This window comes from Ambystoma mexicanum, chromosome 9 (genome assembly GCF_040938575.1).
Source record: "Ambystoma mexicanum isolate Mex_15411 chromosome 9, UKY_AmexF1_1, whole genome shotgun sequence".
Classification (NCBI taxonomy): domain Eukaryota; kingdom Metazoa; phylum Chordata; class Amphibia; order Caudata; family Ambystomatidae; genus Ambystoma; species Ambystoma mexicanum.
Window position 1 is genome coordinate 238,024,198 of NC_090931.1, and position 25,193 is coordinate 238,049,390.

Below are 25,193 nucleotides of genomic sequence, written 5' to 3' on the forward strand. Positions count from 1 at the left end.
GAAAGATTTCAAACACTTTCACCGCGGCTGAACAAAATGAAAAAACGGATTTGCACAGTACCTTAAAACGGAGAGGAAGCTGTAGCTGAGGCGGACGTTCCTGGAAGTTTCTGCAGGCTCACGGTTCCTGACGCGACTGTCGGACTGATAAGAAGTAGGAAGAGTGGAGGGTCCTGCACTACCCAGGGAGGAAACCAGCAGCAGAGCAAAGCAATGAATAAAAGGTGCGCTCCTTAAAACCCAAGCAGGGTCCGACCTTCCTGGCTATCCAACCCACTGTAGCTCTGAACAGCGAACTCGACCAGAGGAGGCGACCTGGCTTGCAGTTTGGTCGAACTTGTTGGTCCCACCAGCTCAAGGGAAGAAGTTTCCTGGAGGATCTTCTCTGTCGTCGGATTCTGAAGATTCGGATGTGCAGCAGGGCTTCACCGGGTGGTTCAGTTGTGGTAGGGGTCCTCTTCCATCAGCTCCTCATTGGTTCTTTCGTTCCAGTGGCGACTCTGCCTTTCCAGTCCCAGAGACCTGCTTTGTATGCAGTTTTCTCCCATTCATACAGCATGGCTGTCAATCACACAGCAGGGTGGCTGTCCTGGCAAGGACAGTCACCCAGCCAATCAAACAGGACTGCGACTTGGGTTACCAAGGGAACCCATGGCAGGGGTCCTCAGACCCCTCCCTCACATCCTGCCTACCCAGACTTTCAGGCGCCTTAAGGAGGGCTTCTGTGCACAAGCCTGCAAAAAGAAGACGAACAAAGGGACTAAACCTGGTTTGGCGCGCAGAGTAAAACACGAGAAAGACTTTAACAAAAAGAAATGGCGACTTAAGCCAGCCGGAGCTGAAATAAAATGTATTTGGTCAAGCAGGTTTATGTTTGAGGCTAATATAATAGCCTAAAACATTATCACGTTTATATAAGATAATCACGGTACGAAAATAGGGTAGTTACTACTGCCACCAGCCAAGTTTTGATGTAAAGGGAGCGAAACATTGCTCCAAGAGACACAGCAAAAAGGGATAAAAAATAACCCTTTCCAATAATCCATGTAAGATGGGGTGTACTGGGTCTGTGGGTTAAAGTGACTAACATAAAGTTAATGGCAACTTTATCTTTTCTGGGGACAGTAGACAGCCCCAGAAAAATGGAGTCAGTGGGAAGTCTCAAAGACAACCCTGTGTCACTGCATAGAAGGTGCTGTGTAACACACATAAAAATTATGCTCATGGAGTAGGTGAGGCTCCAGATCCCAAGAACACACAAATGGTAAAAACACACACAGCAAAACGCATGTAAGAGTGGGAAAACGGCTCACACTCTTACCAGGTGAAAAAAATAAACCCTAGAAATCCAGCTAAACTGCTGAGAGACTCATTAGGTAAGAGAAATTAGCCATTTATGAGAATTCTCCCTAACATATATGATGTGGTGCGTAACAAACAAGAGACTTTGTTTTGAGAGAAATGTTTGCATCATTGTGATTGCAAACCTATCCTGTCTTTTTACAAGAGTTCCGTACATTTTTAATTGTCCCAAAACCTTGAAAAACACCAACTACTGTCCACTTCCCAAAATGGGCTGTGTCGTTTGTGAAATCCACATGTTCATTGTGATACATGGTGCCAGTTGTGGGATCTGAAAAGTCCAGCAAAAATATCTATACTGGTTTTGTTCAAAGATAATCCAAAAGAGCAATGCTGCCATTCAAGGCCTCCCCTGGTTACGTCGGATTTAAGTTATACAGTAGGGCGTATATTGCTATACCAGCATCAGACTGGGCTCTGGTAGCCACTGGCTTGAAAATACAGCTCCCAGAAGGTACCTATGGGCAGATAACTCTGAAGTCTGGTCTATCCGCAAAGCATGGGATTGATGTGGGTGCAGGGGTAGTTTATCATTACTAGAGGGGAATTGTACAACTTCAGTTTAATCATGGGGAAACACTTTTGTGATCCAAGAGGTAGACCCCATATCCCAAATAGTTTTTGAGGTGTATTCACCCATCCAATAGAAAGTTATAGACCTCCTGTGCATTGAGAGTGGTTGTGTAATTTGTGAGGTCATATGCCAATTGCAAGGCATCAACCTGTAGTGCAGCAAGTTAAATTCCTACCCTTCCCACAACTCTGTTCTGCTTCTCTTCCAGTCCCCCCAGTCACACAAAAACAGTGGGAGGGAAGGTGCTGCAAAATAAGAGTGATGTCATGATTTGCTCTATTACAAATATAGTGTCCCCCTTTTAAATATTCTGTATAATTTTACTTCATCTGCCCACTTTCACTAAAAAGGGGTTCAAGCTTTGTGATTCACAAATCATACATTTGTGTCAATTCAACCTTTACAACAGGATACATTTGACAAGACTGAACAGACTTGCCTTCTCTTTGCTGCTGTGGAATTGTGGGGGCACTAAGAGTGGAAGAGATTATGTGACCAAGCTGGTCTGATGAGTGCAGAAGGTTGAATGTAAGTCAAGTGGTGAACAGTTTTGCTGCCCACAACCCTATGTTGAGTGGCATGATCTCTGCTGAATGTGATGCCTCCAAAACTGCTAACAGCTTCATTTTTGGAAACATTACTTGGGAATGGAAAAATAGCTCAGCAGCAACTGGCTTGTCTTGGAAGCAAGAAAACGTCGAGCAGCATAGGTTAGAATCCCGATCCCGTGCTTAGAGGCTAGTCTCCGTCATGAAGCGTGATATAAGAATGGGAAAGAGCAGTGACTCTCTGTCATTTGGAAAAAGCAACCAAACTCATGTGTCAATTGAGTGGAGACCATATCCAATGATTGCTCGAGCCTGACATGCCTGCAAGTAGTTTTTAGAGAAGTGGGCTGAGATGAAATGGATCCCTTATAGGAAAAAAGAGCAGTCTGTATAATTCTAACATCAAACAATTGGAAAAGTCAGATTAACAGTGGACGGGTTGAACGTGATAAATTGTTGGGGTGATTGTGTGCTTGTGCTATTCTTTGTATGGGAAGAACATGTAAAATAAGCTGCTGTTGTTTTTGTCAAACCCACTATTTTACAAGGAAATCTTCTGAGGACACCCAAGAGTACTTTTCCTCCTTAAACCTTATTTAGCACCTTTTAAGTGTCTCCTCAATAGTTTATCCTTCTAACTGTTCCTTAATGCTATCCCCTGAGCTGTATAGTGCTCAGTTGCTTCAGAGCCACACTTGCTCAGGAAAATAAATCACCATTGTGAAAATACTGTCAAATTTAGGAATAAAATGTAGGAATTCCCTTAGTATCTAGCAGAGTGAAGACTTTCAAATTCTAACATATAGTCTGCTGAAAAATTTGAATAACGAAGCAGGATTTCTGGCATGGAACACGACATTTTGAAACTTTTTCCTGGTTTTGCAATGTGGCGTAGTCTTGCAATTTTCTTTGAAATTAACTTGCAGCAGAGTTCATGAGTTCCAAGAGACCTCCTACATTGCTTCAAAATAAACTGATGAATGGCATGTGGCAAGAAACAGGGCAAAGATAGAACAAACTTTCTTATAGATTTGACAGGTAATTTTGCTTCTTTTCTTGAATGGTCTTTGATGTGCTTGCTGGCACCCAGGCCATTCATTGGGGTAGTTGGGTACTCAGGAAATCTCTAGACAATTTTTCATGTGTTTGCACACATCACTTGGGCAGTCAGGCCTTTCCTCTCACTAGTTGCTGTCTCCACTGTCTACCCACCTCCTTCCCCTCCTTTCCTCACATATATAAAAGATGAGTGACCGTTTTATGAAGATACAGGTATATTAAGGGCTTATCACTATAAGTCTCAAACGGCTAATGTAACTCCCTTGCCATTTAGGGACAGGACACAGTCTGTCTTTTATTGTGCCTTATTAACAGGGGCTTAACTTTTTCTTAACCCTGAGACCTGATGCACACACCACCATGCTGCCAATGTTGATGTGACTGCACAATGTGCACATCACCGAACACTGTGCCCCAAAGCATCACAAACGGTACATGACACCCAAATCCCATAGGAATGAAGTAAGGTCCACACCTATCACTACATGACTAGCAGGAAACCACCCCACATCCCACAACACGTGCACCACTCATCAGAGGCCCTCACCCTCTGTAACACCATCCAGCACCATGCAGTGCATATGCACTATGTTGCTGTCTCCAGCATATCACCACACAGGACAAGCATCCCTGGGAGTGCATTAAACTGAATCAAGTAGGGAATCCACTGTCTCTCACAGGGCCGCCACACCCACAGAAGTGCTGCATGTCACCATGGTAATGATCAGCGCTGATTGCCCAATATTGCACAGACTACTGCCAACGCTCCCTCTAAGTAAATCTCACAGAACACAACACATCACAAATTTGACACAAACACAGCTGTATGCGTACTCGATGCATGTGCAACAGGACGTCAGTGCACACCATGTATCATCTTGAAGATGCAACCCACACCATTAGTCCGTGGCACAGGACACATTGAGGGACTGGAAATGGTAAATACATACAGGGACATGTGCATGTAGAAACGATAATCTGCAGGAATGTGTGACTAGTACAGCTGTCCATCATGAATCGACTAACATTTACCTTTTATTGCCTCTCATGCAGGTGATAGTGGCTATCCCTTGAAGACGTGGCTCCTCACCCCTGTCCGAAACCCACAGAACAGGCACGAGGAGGACTACAATCGTTCCCATACTGGTACCCGTGTGGTCATCGAGCAGACCTTTGGCCTGTTGAAGGCATGATTTCGCTGCCTCAGCCGTTCGGGTGGGGCACTCCTCTACAGCCATGAGAAGGTGGCCAAGATCATCATGGCATGTGTCATGCTGCACAATATGTGTATCTGCCGGAACGTGCCCCTGCCCCCTGACATTGAACTGCTACCACCTGGTGATGATGAAGGGGATGAAGAAGATGTGGCTGGACATCATGGCGGTGGCGATGCAGAGGAGGGACGTGCTGTGCACCAGTCAGTGATTGCACAATATTTCTGACACACATGGCAGCAGAGGGTGACATGATATTTGGACAGAGGGCACTGGGTGTGGGGGTACATGTACACTATGCACTGTATATGAATAAATGACACATGCGCAATGATGAGTGTCCACTCAGGTCTTGCTTTTCACACAACAGGTGTATTAAATATAACAATGTTAACGAAAGTGCAAAAACTCTCCACCACCCTCACCCCCTCCCCCAAAACTTCCCCACACACCCTCACCCCCTTCCCCTCCCCCCAAAGCTCCCCCACACACCCTCACCTCCCTCCCCCAAAACTCCCCCACACACCCTCACCCCCTCCCGCTCCCCCCATAACTCCCCCACACATGTCCCATCAAGTCTCCAATGCCTACATGAGGCTGCCCTGACTATCAATTGGCACTCCCTGGTCCAGGTGGCGGCATGTATTGCCGGTGCAGGGTACGTGCCGACCTGCGGAGCGGGCTCGTCTGGGTCGAACTGGATGATGACGGTGTGGCCGGCCGCTGGGATTGGGTAGCCGGATGCCCTGCCTCCATGGCATCGGCTATGCGGCCTAAGACCTGGCGGAGGGCCGAGACCTCCTCGCAGAGGTGTCTGGTGTTATCTGCAAAGGTTTTGGCCATGGAGGCGGTGTTCTCCGTGATGGGCCTGCCTAGAGATGCAAAGTTCTCACGCCACTTCTGTCTGGCCAGTGTGTTGTCTTCAACAAACTGCCGCACAAGGGAAGTCAGCTGTTCTGACCGCTGAGGCCCTGCAGGTGCACCTGTGGAGGTTGAGGGTCCCTGGCTGTCCTGCTCAGCCTGCTCAGCCTCCATATTCCTCAAAAAGGGACTGAAGTTCTCTTCCATCTGCTCCTGCCCTGACTGATCCGGGGTGGTGGTGTGGTCAGTTTAGAGGGACGATATTTGGGGGGATGCCGGTGGACTGGGCGTACGGACCACTTCCGATGCATCGCCCTCAACAGGCACCCATAGGTCATCCTGGGTGTCCTCCACAGCCAGCGGTGCTGTAGCTGCCACCTCCCCAGCCAAACTGGACTCCTCTGAATGTGGTGCCTTGTCCGATTCCACAGGATGGCCAATGAGTGGTGGTGCTTCGCCCTCTATGGCCCTTGGCAGCACCGGTGTAATGACAACCTGGGGTGTCTTGCCTGTTAGTGCACGGCGGCCCCTGGGTTGTCCCCTCGAGGTCGAAGGGCGGTTGTCGTCATCCCGGGAACTCTTCTGGGGTGTGGTCTTTGCGGGGGTTACATTGGTGGCAACAGGCATTTGTGTTTGGATGAGCATGTTGTTTGATACATGGGTGGGTTATGTCGGCATCACTCATGTTGGCCAAGAGCTATGCTATCTGACATGCATATTATTTGGGGTCTGCACACTGTGTGACTCATGGTATTTACATCTTTGTGTGGTATGTGTCAGGTACGACATTGCCATGCAGCAGTCATCTGCATGTGTCTGTGATGCGTCCGCCTACTTTGCTGGGAGTGTGTGTGTGTTGGACCATGGCTTGACTCTTTGGACTGACATTTTGGTTGACTTTCATCAGACTCGGCATTAAAATGTTTTCTTAGGACACTCACCACCATCGCCCGATGTTGTGGCGCCATACTCCATCTCGCCAACACCTTCTATCCCCTCCATTCCAATCATGCTGGATCAGATGTCCTCTCATGGGGTCAGCTTGATTGGTGAGCTGGGACCTCCTCCTGTTCCCATTGCCTGGCTCCTGTTCACTGAGAGTATATTTCTAACTCTGAGTCGCAGGTCGTCCCAGCAGTCTTTGATGGTGCGTGGGGTGTTCCCAACAGTTATGTTCTTTATTACACTATAAACTTTTGCATAAAAAGCACTTAGTCTGATGACTTTATTGTTCAGCTTAATTTGGACTATTGCTCTCTAACAACGACATTGATCTGGCATTTCTGTGTACCTATGAATTTACGCCAGGGTTGCACAATGTAATAGAGGTGACATCCCTTCATTTTTTTTTCGTGTTCCCAACAGCACTGATCATCTGAGCAACAAGTTCCCAGATCTCCTTTTTTTCCAGAATTGCCTCCCTCTTCATGTTGTTGGAGAAGACTATCCTTGCATGCTCCTGCAGTGTCCCAACCAGCATCTCCAGCTCATCCTCATTAAATCTCTCCTTCCGCTGGCGGGCAGCTCCCTTCTTAAGTGCCTTGGGCATAGTGGTGTGATAGGAGAATGTTTTCAGTACAACAGCAGAGTCCAACGAGTCCTGTGTGGTGAGGATGGCAATGGATTGTGTTTTTAAAGTTGGCCACCGTGCTCCTTCCCGTTCCTGTACGATGACGCTACTTCCGGTTCCGCTTAATAGCGGGGACCGTTATTAGCGGTGACCGCTAATAACGGTCACCGCTAATGCCGCATTGGGCCATGCCGGTAGTGCTATCTGCGCTACGCATGATGCTGCAAAGGGCATTTTTCATGCCTTTAACTGTATGGCGGTCATGACCTTACCGGCATGGTGCAAAGCTTGTGCCCGCAAAGTCGTAATAGTCCACTATTAGCAGACTAATGACTGCCCGGACATGCTATTTACGCCATGCCGGTAAGGACCATTACTTACCTCCAAACTCAGAATGACCCCCTATGTCATTTACTTGCCAGGACATCAATAGTGTGAACTTTAGGTGAAACCCTTAGCGTCTTGATGGATGCCGGGACTGAGATTGTAATGTCGTTGAAGAGGAAGGCAGAATATTGGTCATTGAGATACTCAAGCAGCGCTCGTGAGCCTACCAGTAGGTTTTTGGTCTTCTCCCCATTTAGGCACATGTTGTTTGCTGTCATTCAGGCCTGGATAGTGGCGTATGTGGCATTGAGGGTGCTGGAGTCTTCCACATAGTCTCCTGTGAGTGGGAGTAGAATGAGTGTGTCATCGGCATAGTTGGTGTAGGTTATGCCGATGGATTCACAGATATCGAAAAGGGGTCTGGGCCATATGTTATATAATGTAGGTGATAAGCACGAGCCTTTTGGAACTCTGCAGTGGACCAGGGTTGGAGTGGCACTAGCGGTTTACGCAAATACTCTCATGACTATTCCTTGTATGAAGGAAGCAATCCAGGCAGTGGCTTCAGAAGAGACGTTATCCGGAATCCTGAAATAGTGGCAGAGGATTTTATGATCCACCAAGTCAAAGGCTGATGATAAGTCTAAGAGGAGGAGGAGGGCAGGCTTGCTGGTGTCCCTAATCTTATCCATTTGGATGTTTAGATCCAACACCGCTGATTCAGTGCCGTGGCCAGGGCAAACACCTGATTGCCTCATTCCTAGTATGTGGTTGGTTTAAAGGAAATGTTGAACCTGTAGGTATGCCACTCTATGAAGTATTTTTAAAATGAACAGAACTGTGGTGATGGGCCTGTAGTTGTTAGGGTTAAGGGAGTAGAATGAGTTTTCTTTTTAGAAGTGGGAGCACCCACAGTTCCTTGAGGCTAGAGGGTACTAGGCCTGTGGAGAAGGAGGCATTTATGAATGCAGTGACAAACGGGGTCAGGGCTTCAGCACAGTCCCTGATGAAGGAGGCAGGGCAGACATCTCCTTTGCACCTTGAGGGTTTGAGACTGTTAAGGATGGTTTGGACTTCGGTTTCTGTAGTCTCTTTAAATTGAAACTGTGGAATCTCCTTCGACTGGGGGTCCAGCATGGTAACTCGGTTAAGGTCACTAGGCTGCAGGCGGGGGGAGGCTTGGTGGTTCTGTTTTCTTTTTGTTTAGAATATCGATTTTGTTCAACATTGCTGCCTTAATGTCAGTGCACCAGTTTTCGTCCTTGGTAATTTGGAGGAGGCGTATGAGCTTTCCAATTCCCTGAAGATAGTAAACAATTATCTAGTGTTGCATTTAGCATTAGAGTTTACATCATTCTAGGAGGAGGATTCTGCTGCAATGATAGCTAGTTTGTAGGTTTTGGCAATTTTGTGGTACTATGCTCTAGTGGAGCAAGTTGGGTTTTGATGCCATTTTGCTTCTTCAAAGCGTTTTTTATTCTTAAATTTAAGAAAGTCAGGGGTGAACCAGGAGTTTGAGTGCCTAACAGGTTTAGCTTTGCGTGACGTGAGGAGGACAATGGGCCTCATTACGAGTCTGGCAGTAGCTGTGCCGGAAAAACCAGCAGGCTGCCGCCGGACCCGGAATGAATTACCGCCTCCGTGATTGCCGGAATCACGGGGGCATTACAACCCCGGTGACCCGGTAATTCCGGAGGCGTAATTCCGTTAATCCCCATTCCCATGGAGTCCTAAAGTACTCCATGGGGATGGGGACAATGGAAACACTGGCACCGTAAATAACGGTGCTGGTGTTTCCATTTCCATCTGCAGGCAGGTCAGACTTGGCGGGAATGACACCACCCGCCTGCAGAACTCGTAGTCTGCCGGTCCGGAGACAACGCTGACGGTGCGTTTACCACCACCATTGTTTCCGGGCCTGCAGGCTTGTAATGAGGCCCAATGTGCCCACCTCTGCGGTTACTGTCTCAGTGTCGAGGTTGTCGAGGTTGGCAAGGATGTTGGGGTTCTTGGAGAATGGTGGGTTGAGGTTAGGTGTGTGCAGTAGTGGTAGAATGTTTCCTTTGGTGAGCTTCCTTTAGCTACAGGTGAGCACTATGAGCAAGGGCATGGAAGAGATCTTTTGTTTCCTAAGGCGCGCAATGGAGAAGATGGTGATCCGACCAAGGACAAGGTGTGTTGGAGATGTCTGAGATCCCACTGTTAAGGTCAGCAATCTAGTCCAATGTTCGGCCTTTGGAGTGGGTGGGATTGTTGAGACAGTGTTCGAAACCTATGGTGTCTAGGGCTTTTGCTAGCGAGGTTGCAAGGGGGTCCTCAGGATCATTGAGGCCCAGATTAATGTCACCTAGCAGGATTATTTTAGAGGAGATCTTGAAGTTGTCTTCCAGGATATGGAGGAGTTCCTTGTGGAGTTATGGGAGGGGCCCGGCGGGGGGTAGATGATATGGAGCATAATGGTGCAAGTGGGAGAGGGGGTCAGCTTTAGGGTTAGTATGTCTTAATTCCCTTGTAATGAAGTGCTGACCGGTCTAAATGGTAGGTAGTCTTTGGCTATCAAGGCCACACCACCGCCTCTGGCATTGGGCCGGTCTTTCCAGTATATTGTGTATCCCACAGGGAGGGCAAGAGCAAGGGCGGGGCCAGAGGCATCCTCTAGCCAGGTTTCAGAGATGACTAAGGCATCAAGGTTACACAAAGTGAGGAGGTCAGAGATATCCAGGACATGGGCAGGTAGAGAGGTAGAGAGCAAGCGTTGATAAGTGCATAGTTTAGATAGGGCTCTTTTACTTGGAATGGGGGTTGTGTGCCCTTAGGTTTGGTATGGGTAGGTGCTGGTCTTTTTAGTTGTTTGTGGTTTGGCGTATAAATGGTGGTTAGGCTCACAGGGGAGGATGTCTTAGGTAGGGCCATGGTCTGCATGCTGGGGCCAGATCCTGGGGGATTAGTGTGGTTATCTATAGCAGAGGGTTGGTCTATTTATGTGGCTGACCTTTGCAGAGGCATTTACATTAACATCAATGTCATGTGCAAGTACATTAGGGAAGGCATTTGAGCTAGCAACATCCATGCTGGCAATTAAACTAGCAACATCATCAGAGACATTTAAACTAGCAGCATCAACATGGGCATTTAAACTAGCAACATTATCAGAGGCATTTAAACCAGCAGCATCAGTATGGGCATTTAAACCAGCAGCATCGATATGGACATTTAAATTAGCACCATTCAAACCAGTATGGGCATTTGAGCTAGCAACAACAACATTGAAACTGGTGACATCATTACGGCATATAGGTTGAGAGGATGGGTGGGAATAATGGAGCATACTGAAACCAGCACAGTTAGGGTAGATGTAAAAGCAGTGTTGTGGGAGAGTGGCAGCTTTAAAAAGTCCAGCTTTGGCCAATCCGGCTATGGTGGGGTACAGGGAGTTCGGCCACTGATGCGGCATGGTGCGAAGATCTCAAGTTCATGAGGTGAGATTGCAGGCGATGTTGGGTATAGGTTGTTTCGTGGGGACAAGTAACTTTTGTAATTTCTATCGCCTGAGTTTGGGGAAGGTAGGCGAGGCGAGTGAGCGGCACGATTACCTTAAAAGACAGTGGGGGTCATTACGAGGTTGGAGGTAATGGAAAAACGATGCCGGTAAAGGATTACCAGCATCGCATACGGCTCCGGGCTATTCCGACCTAAGACACCGCTATTAGAGGTATGGGCGCGGGCATGCGGGCCACCATACCGCCAATACCGGCATGGCGCCAATGGGAGGAAATCACAAGTCAGGCGGACAAGCAAATACCAGCATCAAGAAGGCGCTAATGTCGGATACCGGCATGCCGGTAATACTGGCATCGCAAACCAACCGTAAAATGCTATGTGCAGTGTTCCCAACTGCCACAGGTGCACACAATCAGCACAGGTGGAGGCAATGGAGTCTGGGCCAGTACAAAAGGAGCACACCCACACACCACACCCCTTCCCACACCAAGATGATTCCAATAGTAGTAGCAGTACTGGAGCTGGAGGACATGCTTGCATTGCCACACCAGCAACAACAAGAACAGCAACCGCAGGCACCACAGAGGAGACGCAGGAGGAGAAGGAGGGTGAGACAGGCCCAGCATGCCCCACCAGCGCAGCCAGCGGTATCACACAGGCAGCCCCCAATCCCTCGCATCAGAGCCAGTCCTTTCAACTTAACCCCTTAGCAGATCCACACCCTGTACCGTCTGGACTGGGACACCATCACCACCACCGTGGACATGATAGACGACGTCAGCCTCATTGAAATACGCACCGCCATCCCCCCTCTACTGAAGGGGGGATGCTCCACTTCCTTGCCGCAGGCACCTACCAGCACACAGCCGGGCACATGCATGGCATATCACAACCCTTATTTTCTCACATTCTGAAGCAAGTGCTGGATGCCCTCCTCAAGCACATAAGGGACTACATATCCCTACCACAGACTCCCCAGGAGATTTTTGATACAAAAGTTGGCTTCCATGCACAGGCAGGCATGCCAAATTGTATAGGTACCCTCGACTGCACCCACGTGGAGTTGGTGGTCCCACATGCCATGCAGGTGGTGTACCGCAACCGCAAGCAATACCACTCCATCAATATGCAGATGGTATGCGACGCAAGCAAAATCATCTCACATTGTTGTGCCAGATATTCTGGATCAACTCATGACTCTATGGTCCTGCAGAACTCCACGCTACCACGCTACATGGAGCGACATGCTGGACGACGTGCCTGGCTGCTTGGTAAGTTGCATGACAGGCACATGGCACTGAAATGGGGGGAGAGATGCACACACCACCATGTGTCAATGTTGATGTGATGGCACGATGTGCACATCACTAAACACTGTGCCCCAAAGCATCCCAAACAGAACATGACACCCAAATCCCAAAGGAAAGAAGTAAGGTCGACACCTATCACAACATGCCAAACAGTAAACGCCCACACATCCCACAACACGTGCACCACTCATCAGCGGACCTCAGCCGCCGTAACACCATCCAGCAACATGCAGTGTATATGCACTATGTTACTGTCTCCAGAAAATCACCACACAGGACAAGCATCCATGGGAGTGCATTGAACAGAACCACAAAGGGTTTCTGCTGTCTGTCACAGGGCCGCCACAACCACAGGAATGCTGCACATCACCATGGGAAATATCAGCGCAGAATGCTTAATAGTGCAAAGCCTATTGCCAATGCTCCCAGTCAGAAAATTATACAGAACACAACACATCACAAATTTGACATGAACACAGCTGTATGCGTACACAATGCATGAGCAACAAGACGGCAGCGCACACCATGTATCATCTTGAAGATGCAACCCACACCATTATTCCATGGCACAGGACACATTCAGGGCCTAAAAATGGCGTGCATACAACCAGGGACATGTGCATGTGACCAACAACAATCTGCGGGCATGTGTGACTAGTACAGCTGTCCATCATGATTCGACTGACATATACCTTTTTCCGCCTCCCATGCAGGTGACAGTGGCTATCCCTTGAAGCCGGGGCTCCTCACCCCTGTCCGAAACCCACAGAACAGGCACGAGGAGGACTACAATCGATCCCACACCCGTACCCGTGTGGTCATTGAGCAGACCTTTGGCCTGTTGAAGGCACGGTTTTGCTGCCTTAGCCGGTTTGGTGGGGCACTCCTCTACTGGCATGAGAAAGTGGCCAAGATCATCATGGTATGTGTCATGCTGCACAACATGTGTATCCAACGGAACATGCCCCTGCCCCCTGACATTATACTGCAGCCACCTGGTGAGGATGAAGGGGATGAGGAAGATGTGGCTGCACGTCATTGCGGTGCCGATGCACAGGAGGGACGTGCTGTGCGTCAGTCAGTGATAGCACAATATTTCTGACACACATGGCTGCAGAGGGTGACATGATAGTTGGAAAGAGGGCACTGGGTGTGGGGGTTCATGTACACTATGCACTGTATATGAATAAATGACACATGCACAATGATGAATGTCCACTCAAATAATTATTTTAACACAACAGGTGTATTGAAATGTACAATGAAGATGAAAGTGTACTAACCCTCCACCACCCTCCCCCTGTCCCCCGCCCCGCCAACCAGTGGAGGTGGAGGGTGCTTGTGTGTCATGCTGAAATGCAATTGGGTCCTCTATGGGACTCATGCCCCTTGGATGTACTCCCCTCCAGACTGCTGCGCGGTGGAGCCGTGGTCGGAGTCAACCGATATGAGCTGGGGGGATGGTGCCGGACCTGGTGTGGCAGGCAGGTTGGAGGAGTTGTCCTCCACGGGCACACACACCTGTCCCTGCACGTTGTCATCAGTCAGGGGTGCTGTAGCTGCCACCTCCCCGACAGAGCTGTTCTCTGCAGAGAGTGCCCCTTCTACTGTCTCCTGTGCCAGTGTCACGAGAGTTGTGGGTACAGTGGTGATTTGCCTTGGTGCACCAGTGCCCTGGCATCCTGAGGTGGTTTATTCTTCGGTGCCTGCCGTGGCTTGTGTGGGGCTTTGGAGGTGGAAGGCATGGTGCCTTCATCCCTGGCCCTCTTCCGGGGTGTTGTCAGCTGTGGGGGTGAGTCCCGGCCTCGCTGTCAGGATCTGAGCCTGTGGGGGTTGAAGAGAGGGACGGCATGAGTGATGGTTTGAGAAGCATCATGCATACATTTGCATAATTGCTCATCTACATAATAGAGGGAAATAGGCAGTGGAGTTTGGATGATCTAGTTGCTTGCAATACGTTTGGGTAATGCAGGCATCCGCCGGGGTCACTCATGTTGGGGCGGACGTATGCTATGTGACCTGCATATCTGTTGTGGCCTGCATGCAGTGTGACTTATGCCATTAACATCTTAGTGTGGTGTGTATCAGGTATGGCATTGCCTTGCTGCAGGCATCTGCATGTGTCTGTGCTGTGGACGACAACTAGGCTGGGAATGTGTGTGTATTGGGGCATGGCTTGCATCTTTAGACAGACATATTGGTGGACTATCATCAGACCCTGCATTACAGTGTTTTCTTAGGACACTCACCTTCTTCCGCCGATGAGGTGGCACCACACTCCATGTCACCCACGCCTTCTATGGCCTCTATGCCGATCGTGCTGGCACACATCTCCTTCCACCTGGTCAGCTTTATTGGTGTGCTTGCTCCTCCGCCAGTTGCCATGGCCTGGCTCCTGTTTGCGGAAAGGATGTTCCTGACTCGCAGGCGCAGGTCATCCCACCTCTTGCAGACATCCTTAGTTGTGCGGGGGGTGTTGCCAACCGCACTGACTCTTTGGGAACTAGTGCCCAGATCTCCTTCTTCTTGATGACTGCCTCCCTCTTGAGGCTCTGAGCAAATGCAACATCAGCACTCTCAGCCAGGGTCTCTTCCAGCATGGGGAGCTCTTCTTCATTAAAGCGCTCCTTCCGCTGGCAGGAGGCGCCTTTTTTCACTGCCTTGGGCATTATATGGTAGTTGTGGGTTGATGTAGGTACACAGCAATATTCTCCAGGTCCTGGGTGCTGAGGATGGCAATGGATTGTGTTTTTAAAAATGGCGCCGGGCTCTTTCCCATTCGTTGTGATGACGCTACTTCTGGTTCCGCTTATTAACAGTGACCGCTATTGCCATCTTAATTCATGCTGGTAGTGCTGTCTGTGCTTTACATGATGCCGCTAAGGGCCATTTTTAGGACTTTAAAGGCCTGGCGGTAATGTAATTACCGGCATGGCGCAAAGCTTGTGCACACAAACTCGTAATAGCCCTCTATTAGCGGGCTCTTGACTGCACGGACACAGTATTTGCTCCATGCTGGTAAGGACGGTTACTTACCTCCAAACTCGGAATGAGACCCAGTGTTGTTGGTTCGGGTTGTTGAGTGTCAGGGCCGCTATGACAGGCTATCTGAGGCTGGGGTGGACTCTGGCCGCGTTGCAGTGATAAGTGGGCCGTGGTAGTCGGGGACGGACACCCAGGAGAGAGGCATTGCATAACACGAGTGGCAGAGCGTACGCCGTGAGGCAGCATGGGAAGTCGTTCAGGCGGTGATCTGCTGGAGTCCCTGTGTTCAGATGGATGTGGGTGGACCAGCTTGTGGGTGCGAGAAAGTTGGATGTTGGCAGCAAGGGGACGAAAGGGGGTGCACAAAAGCTTTGTTATCCATGGCTTGGGAGATTTACCTTTCATGGTGACAACACGAGTGGCGGTGCAGTCCGGTTGCTTACTTGTAGTTAGCATAATGGAGGTTGAAGATGTGTGTGGCTCGCTGAGGGCATCATGGAGTGGGGCGACCTCGTATCCTCGCCGGCGTAGACAGGCAGAGATGGATATGAATGACCTTTGCTGGTGAACTTCATTTGTGCCTGGCTGTGCCTCCCGGCTTAGGAGAGGGCAAGGGTTGGTTTGTGAATAAGCCAATCAGCTTGGCTCGAGTGCCGAGCAGGTTTGGAGCCACTTGAGGGCTCGGAGACAAGGTTGGCCATTTTATCAGGGCTTGAGGCGACTAGTATATCTTTAGGGGTGCAGTTAATGTAAAGTATGTCCCTATACTAGAGCTCCCTCATTGAGGGAGTTTGTGGGGCTGCGTATCCCCAGATTGAGCCTCCAAAATACAATGGCAGACTATTTTGTGTGCCCACCAGCATGCCTACGGGTTTGCCAAGGTAGAGTCCCTGCTTGGACTTTGTTGCCAGAGAGTTGTTCATTTTGACCTGACAGACTGATTCGAAGGAAAACACATGTAGCAAAGTCATTATTGATAGAGTGAGAGTCCTCCAACCCATAGCAACCAAAGCTAAACATTGAGCACTGAAAATAGGGTCAGAGGAGTTCAACGTCCATTATGACTTTTGTGATGCCTTTTTAATTTTTCTAGCACCAGTTATGGTGTGGAGCAAAGCCTTCTTAGGGGTTATAGGAGAGGAAGTGAGTTTTAGTACTAGGATTTGCCAGGGACCCCTGAAGGCTGCACCCATTCTTTCCTTTAAGGGGATTATTCCTGGGGTCACAGTCATTTGTAGGTCTTGTTAAACAGCATCACTACTATGGGTCGATGTCAGGGTAATTATGGAGAATAGAGAGGCATGATCCCCACAGGTGCCACACAAATTAGTATTTCAGATAGGGAGACATAGACACTCCTTGAGCATACCTTTTGTTGGAGCTCACATAGTGCCTAGAAGTGATGCGAGTGAGTGTTGAGCAGTTTTAATGAATGAATTGCACTTGTGCATATGGCAATCCCACCACTTATAACTTGCTAGACAGTGAGTGCACAATGCTGTAAACATGAGTAAAAATTAAATGTAAACATATTCATTGTGGGTACTGTAACATAGGATGATTGGATGAACACACCAGCAAGACTAAACTTTTGTAGTTGAAAGATTTGTATTACAGGTGAATGCACAACGGATAGGCAACACAACTGACATAAAGACTAAAATACTAATTCCAGATTAGTTCACCTCTGCATCTCTCCATAATCCTCTGTTCCAGGTTTCCAGAAGCTCCTGATACCTGCTTTTCAGGGATTCAGAGGTTCCTTTACACTTCTTGATTTAATTCTCAATCTCTGGTATAGGGTTTCCTGCACCCTGTGAATCGTCGCAGGGTAGGTTCACCCTTGGCCTGCTTGGGCCATTCAGCCTCATCAATGACGAAGAAGTAGAGCTGGTGATTTTCAGCCAATAGAGTGTGTAGCTCTTCCTCTGATATTTCCTCTTCTAATGGAAACTGCTCTCCAAGTTGTCGGTAGAGCCCTGGAGAAGGGCCTTCCGGTCTCTGCGAGAGCTGAATCTCTTGGGCCTGTCTACCTGAACCTCCCAAGATCTTGGCCTCTGTCCCTCCCTCCCTTTTTCTGGCCTGTGGTTAACTCCCTGCTAAGCGCTCATCCTCCACACTCCTCAAACACATGCCTGGGGCCAACAGGGCCCACTGGAACCTTTGTGGTCTATCTTCACTCTGCTTCTGATGGTCGTTAATCTCTTACTCCCTTTTGTCCAGCAACTCACCGTGAAATTATTGGTACTTAAAAAAAAAACTATTTGCTTGATTCATCTGTTTAAAACAATTTTTACAAGATTATCTCTCTCGTTCCTCTTTGAAGTAGCTGTCTCTTCGTTCAAAATGTACGTTTTTCCATTTACATCTAAAAAGTAGCATGACATGTGAAGCAAAAGCGAAGTAAACCGAGGACTGAAACAAAATGCAAAGCAGCATCTAAATAAAGTTAACAAAGTTATTTCAAAATTAGCTGGCTGTTTCTATTGACATCGTAACACGATCCTCCAGAAATAGACCAAGGTCTTTTGTCGTTTAGTGTGTTTCATGCTTTTTGTATGTCAATTTTATGAAGAAATAGCATCACTGCTATCACATCTTCAGTTCGCTCTCCCTCAATTAGTCTTCTCCACCAGATCTCTTCTTCAAATATTTTTGCGTCTTTGAACAGCTTACTTATGTGGATATCTCTTTCGGCTTTCAGACCCTCACATGTTAAAAGTAGATGTCTGAGTGTCTCTAGTTGGATTTGGTTTGTACAAAATCAATATTTGTTAGATTTTGAGATGCCTCTTATGGACCTGATTTCGTTGGTCAAGAGGAGATTTAATTTTGCCCTCATAAAGGTGGCTCTCGAGTTTTTGTTTGGAAATGTTCCCCAATACGTTCTGATCTCATATTCCTCAGTTTCTCTTATGCCCACTTGGTGATATTGTTACATGGACTCCTCTTGCCTCTCTGGGGTCTGAGCTGCTTCTTTCCAGAATCCTCTCACAATTCCTCTCACTATCTATTTCTGTTGCAGGGAAGCTAGTGGTAGGTTCTTACTCCATTTTTCTAGTCCTGTTTCCCCTTGTTCCCACCTAGTCCCCTTTTTCCTCCACCATTCAATGCCACTACTTAACATTTTATTGGACTTTATCCTGAGCCATCTCCTCCATTCCTAACCTGGCCCCTTTAACTATCTGTGCATACTCTCTCTGGTGTCTCATGACATGATAATTCTGCTGCTGTGGTTCTCCTGAGCCTCTCCACTGAAGAGTCACAAGTTACCTTGCATTTGGAGTGTTTTCCCTATGGAGTTGCTCTCCCTCCTTTGAGAGTTGCCCTTGGTAACACACACTAGCCTCTGTCTCATCCAGTAGCTGGAGTGTGCACCCTGAGATGTCTGCTTGCCTCCATCTGAACCCGCAGACACCTGGAATCAGGTGAGCCAAATTGCAAGTGCTTGCCTGTGATATACTTACTTTCTCCAACCTCCTCTTTAAGCAAACCAAGCTCCTTCTTAAAGTCACCAACCTCCTTAAGTAGATCAAGCTCAACCTTTTCTTCTCTAAACATCTTCACTGGATCTTCACCAACCGCCTCCCTAAACTCAAACTCATCTCTCTCTTCATTAGACACCACAAATTCCTCCTTCCAATCTTCACCAACTTCATCCTTTCTACCACCATGCTCCTCCCTACTATTGCCACCCTTCTCCTGCAGTTTTCCAACCAACTCCTTACTGACTTCATCCATCTCTTCAAACACCTCTTGCTTTCAATCTCTTAAGCTCTTTGCTGCCTTACCGGTCTTTATTCAGGTCAGATTCCTCCAGACGTGGCCTCAAAAAATCCCCTACCTCTCTCCTCCAGCCTCCTGGGTCTTTATCCACCTCCACTTTTCCCATGTGTGGCCTCACCCCGTCTCCCAGATTGTTTCTCCAACCACCTCCCTGTGCTAGCCTCTGTCCTCTAAACACCTTGATCTTAGAGCCCTTTGGATAGCACGCATACAGTGGATGGGTTGCAGAATAACTCTGACTCTAAATAATCGAAACAACTTAAGAAGATGACAAAGTTTTCTGTTTTAATATAAATTGTCTAAAGCAGGGAGTTACAACGGACATCAACGGACGTTCGCTCGAATCTCTTAGCACTTTTCACAAAAAATCACATCTTTATACAAAAAATGTGTCCCAAGTGATATCCTACTACATATGAAAAAGCTATGAGGGATCGTGATAGATTCAAAGGGAACATCTAAGTATACTTTGTGATTCGGTGTCTACTGTCAGGTGGACAACTTGTGCTTACTTCTTTTGAAAGTCATCTTCAACATTTATCAGGTGCACAGTATACTATTGGTTTTCAAACTATAAGGCCCTTCATTATATGGACTTCTTCAATTGGTTGGCTCGCTCGTGCCATGTCTGGAACATTAGGTTCACTTAGAAGCACATACGCTCATAACCAGTTGCTAGGAGGTGTACATGACTTTACCTCCCTACCCAATTAGCCCAATGTCTCTCATCACGCATGCCTTCTGCCATCAAGATTGTCTTTGAACTTGGGCTTGCAGTGTATTTTTGTCTCTGGGAATATAAGGGAGCATGGGCACGCACTATTGTAGCTCTGGAACTCAATGCCCAACTCTATTTTCATTCTTGGCTCACGTGACAGGAGACCACGTTCAGACTAGTTTGCAGCATTTAAATGTGTTAATTGAATAGAACTTGGCACGCTTGGTGTTCTTTCTCTATGCCTTAACAAATTATGATTCAGCTTCTCACGTTTTACTGCCTTTGAGAATAGTTGACTGGCCTTGGCTTGCTTCAACTTTGGCACCAGGCCAGGCAGCCGTGCCATTCATGTCCACGTCCTGAGCTAATTCTTTGCTGCGATAGAGCTCGCGGCCTTCCTTCTTCATGGGTCTGGGCTTACTAATTCATGACACCGATGTCCAGCTTCTGTATAATGGCGGCTCTGCCTGCAGTCTATTTTGTACTTAAAGTAAGTCTCTACATACTATTCTGCCCATGCAGGCGAAACCAGTCTCTTCAATGGCCTGTTCAGGGGGTTCAGCTCTTTTGGAGGGTTTTTTGCCCTCCGCATTAACCTGTATCAAGCCTGCATTTACATTGACCCTCCGTTGCTTAAATTACATTTGTCTAAGAATATCATCTATGACCAGAATTGTGGACCCCAAAGTGAGGAGTTTTACCCTAGACTCAAGAAACATTATCTTAACAAATGTGGATAAGCATAGTCAGGAGGAATTAAGGGAGTAACTCAAAAACAAAATCTTGGCGTGGCTCAATCCCAAAGCGGGCCAAATGTGTATTAGATCCCAGGACTTGAAAGTCCTTTGCACACTTTAGATTTGTAACTGATGCACTGAAGAGAATACCGACTGCATTCTTATTGGATGTGGGTCCAGCAGTTTACCTGCATTTATAAATAGCCTCAGAAACGCTTAGGACATGTTCCCACCCACAAAAATAAGAATTGTTTTGAATTAAGTTCACTAGTCTTTTTATGTTTTGTATATTTTTAGGTTGTTCTGGTGCTTGTATACAGTCAATTCATGTTTTTGGATCGTCAGTTAACGTAGGTTAGTTTGGTGTTTGGTTTGTTTGTTGCTTACATGTTGTCAGTTATGCACCCTGATCAGTGGAGTAACTTTGTTGTAAATGTTGGGGGGGACATGACAACTGAAAGAAAGGGGCAGGGTGGAGGAAGGGCGGACGGTGGCTCTGAGGGATAACACTAAACTGCTACACCACAAGAGTCCATTGCCAACGCTCTGTTATAACTTTCATAAGACTGGTGGCGTATCTTTAAAATTCAATTCTAAAGACACGCCAGTCTTCTGAAACGTATAACACCACAATTGGTCTTTAGAATTCACTGCATTGCAGAAAAGAATTAACTTGCCCATGCAGATGATCTATTGATATTAGATCATACCTGAGCGGTCTGCGTAGATCAGCAGAAGCTTAATGGCTTTATGCTAGAATTAATGGTTTAATAATAAATCTGCAGAAAACCCAAGTGATGCTGTTCACTGCAAAAAAATTAACACAAACCTGTTTTAAGATTCAGGAGCTGGAGATTCTATATACCCCAAATTATAGATACTTGGGTATTGAATTTGAAATCAAACGGGATTATCTACTATGCAAACAGATCAGGATGATCAGGGCAGCCCAAATCTCTGCCATGGTTCACCGTTTCACCATCTCCCATGGTGCTTTACTGTTTTGGCTGCGCGTTTACTTTACCAACAGGTTTTATCGCCGATGATGACCTATGGTGTTGAAGCCTTACAAACAATGAACCTTGTTTGGTTGCAGATTGTGGAAGGCAAATATTGGAAAAAAAATCCTTGGCCTGCCAACCTGCATACTAATTGCCGTCATTAGGCTTGAACTAGGTTTAACTTCTTTAAAATCACAGGTTCTCAAGAAAAGGCAGAATTATATCTCCTAATGTTGAGTAACTCTGGCAACCTATTAATGAACACCATGGGAAAAGAGATCAATAGACATACTGCGAAATCACCACTGAGAACCAAAGTAGAGATATACCTGAAGGAAATTGGTTGGTATACTTGTGACGGGGAATTTACTCATAGATCCAAAAGGGCATTACAACAAAAAAAGTAGATTTAGGTGACTGGCTTGAGAATTATGCTCACTTGGAAAAGCTCAGGAAATATCATTTTGTCACTTATATGCTATATACATATAAAAAACGCAATTTGATCTCAATCTATGCCCCTCAGTGAGAATAAGACATTTTATTTTGCTGCTTTGGCTGAACCCTCTTCCTGTGTTGGCTAACACAGGCCCAGTAAAACAGATTCCTTATTCTGAACGCTTTTGCCGGCTTTGTAATAACCCTGCTATAGCAGAAACAGGAAAACATGTTCTAATGAACTGCCCGAAATCATTAACAACTTACTTGACCCATTATGGTAAATATGTTCACAATAGTGAGTACATAGCAACATTAGCCTTTTGGCGTAGCAGTCTTAATTCAGTAAATATCAATGTTTTTCTTGCTATGTATAATGTATGGCTATGCATTGAGAGTTTATTAGAAATATCCATTTGAATTGATTCGCTTGAATGGGTTCAACTAAATTTTGGGGTAAAAGGCTCCATACTTTTTCTATCCATGAAAGCAATGAATAACAGCTACTAGCCATTCGCTATTGGAAAATAAGATCATTCATTTACTCTGTTTCCCATGGTTTAATTGAATGAAACTAGTATATGTTCTTAGTGTGACCTGATCTGGGTGTATTACTGCACATTGTTAAGATATGTGCTGTAAAAACCATATATATATTTTTTTTTAACTTTTATTTTTGTTGACAGAGGCAGATAGCATACACACATACATCGGGACAATAAGAACAAATTCGGTATACATATACATGGATACAAGGACTTATATGCAAAAGGTAGGCAGCGGAGGTCAATTAGCAACATATCATGAGTCACCAACATCTTAGACAGCAATTGGAGAGGACCGGGAGGACCCGTCCGTCAAGGAGGTGTCATTTAAACTATTCAGATAGCTATTGAAGGCAGACCAAATATTATGGGGACGGGAACGGGTCGGGAGCATGCCCAGGAATCCCTCCTCGCAGTTCCGAGACCAGGTGAGCAGATTCAGCCATTTTTGATATGTAGGGGGGGTCGAGCTCTTCCAACCCTGCAAGACACATTTCTTGGCCACCACACAACTCACATTCAGGAACTTAACCACATCTCTAGGCTCCCCAGGGCCCCACACCCCAAACAGTGTCCTCAACGGGTCGAGGTCGACTACGGAGTCGATAATTGCAGACAATGTCTCTATGATCTTAGACCAGAATGTGGCCAGCTCCGGACAGGCCCAGAACATGTGTAGGTGGTCAGCACCCTCAGCACCGCAGCGAGGGCAGAGCCGCGGATCAGAGCGTGCAAATCTTGATATTCTACCCGGTGTATAATACAGCCTGTTGAGCAATTTATATTGTATGGTGCGGTAACGGAAGTTCAAGGACACCCCACTGGTATGAGAGCACATTTTTTCCCACAGTTGGTCAGTAAGTTCCGTCTCCAGCTCAGCGGCCCAATCCTCCTGTGCCCTGGATGGTCAGGGAGGGGCGGCAAACAGTAACAGTTTATATAAAGAGGAGACCACCCCACGGGCACGCCCGAATTAGCAATATAGGCAACTCCAGGGGAGTCCCGGGGTTCAACAGGAAAGTCAGGCCACTCGCTGCGGAAGGCTGCGCGTAGCCTGTAGAACTGCAGCAGCTCCATAACTGAACCAGAATGCCCCGGCTTCCACGTCTGCAGTGTTATGAACTGCCCTTCTGGATAAAAATCAGTGAGGGCGCGGTATCCCAGCGCCTCCCAGTGCCGCGCCAACGCGATGTCGTGCATGGGTTCCAGCCCGGGAACGTTCCAGGCGGGGAGCCACTTGTAATATGGGTGTTGTTCATCACAGGTTTCAAACAGCTGGCCCCAGGCCTGTACGGTGGTCCGGACCGGATCGATAGGCGAATCCGGTTCGTACTTCCTATTCAGAATCAGAGACATTACGTTACAGCCTGCCCCTGCCAGAACCTCCAACTTGACGTGAGGGCGGTGTGGGGGTCCAGGGTACCAATATGAAGCAAACTGTGCCTGGGCTGCCGTCCAGTATTTTAGCAGGTCCGGGGCTGTGAAGCCCCCTCTGTCATAGGGCAGACACATGTCCGACCACTTCTTACGCACCGCACCAGAATGCCAGAGGAATTGTGCAAGTATTTTATGGAGGTTTGCAAAGTATCTCCTACCTGGCCAGACGGGGACATTACAGAAGATGTATAATAACTTAGGGAGCAGGATCATTTTCACCAGTGAGAGTCTACCGGCTTGTGACAGTGGAAGGACACACCAGCGCACAATTTTGGCCTCAGCTTGCTCCGCCACCGCCCGGCAGTTGTCCGCCAACAGTGTATCCCTGGTCCGAGACACCTGGACCCCCAAATATCTAATCCCCAGCGGGGACCAACGTAACGGGTACTCAGTAACAGGTTGTGACGTGGAACTAGTAAGTAAGAGGGAAAATTTCAGATTTGGTGTAGTTTATAGTGAACCCGGAGTATGTGCCAATTCGGGTGATATCGCGTAAGATCGGGTCCAGGTGAACATCCGGGTCTCTCACGAAAAGTAACACGTCGTCTGCATATAGCGAGACGATTTCAGGGGCGTCTTTTAACCTAATCCCTTGGTGTGCGTGCCGCTCCCTAATATAGTCGGCCATTGGCTCTATTGCCAGGGCGAATAAGATCGGAGAGAACGGGCAGCCCTGACGGGTGCCCCTAGAAAGAGGGAACAGAGCGGACGTCTGGGAGTTAACCCGTACCCTAGCCACCGGGGAAGTGTATAGCAATTTAATGTACGCTATCATGTTTGGCCCTATACCCATAGTTTCCAGTACAAGCCAGGTATATTTCCAAGACACCATGTCAAAAGCCTTCTGGGCATCCAGCGTGACCGCCACTGCACTAACACCCTGATCCATGCGGGCCATGACATTGAATAGCCTTCTAATATTGTGGGACGTCGACCTCCCGGGGACAAAACCTGATTGGTCATCATGCACCATATAAGACATGACGGAAGAAAACGATTGGCAATCACTTTGGCAAATATTTTAGTGTCCAAATTCATTAATGAGAGGGGCCTGTAAGATCCGCACTCATCAGCAGGTTTTCCCGGTTTGAGGAGAACCGTAATGATGGCCTCCCGCAATGTCGGAGGAAGGGCGCCCAGTCGGAGCGATTCGTTCCAAACTTCCAGTAATTTGGGGCCAGAATGGCCACATGCTCCTGATAAAATTCCGCTGTCAGCCC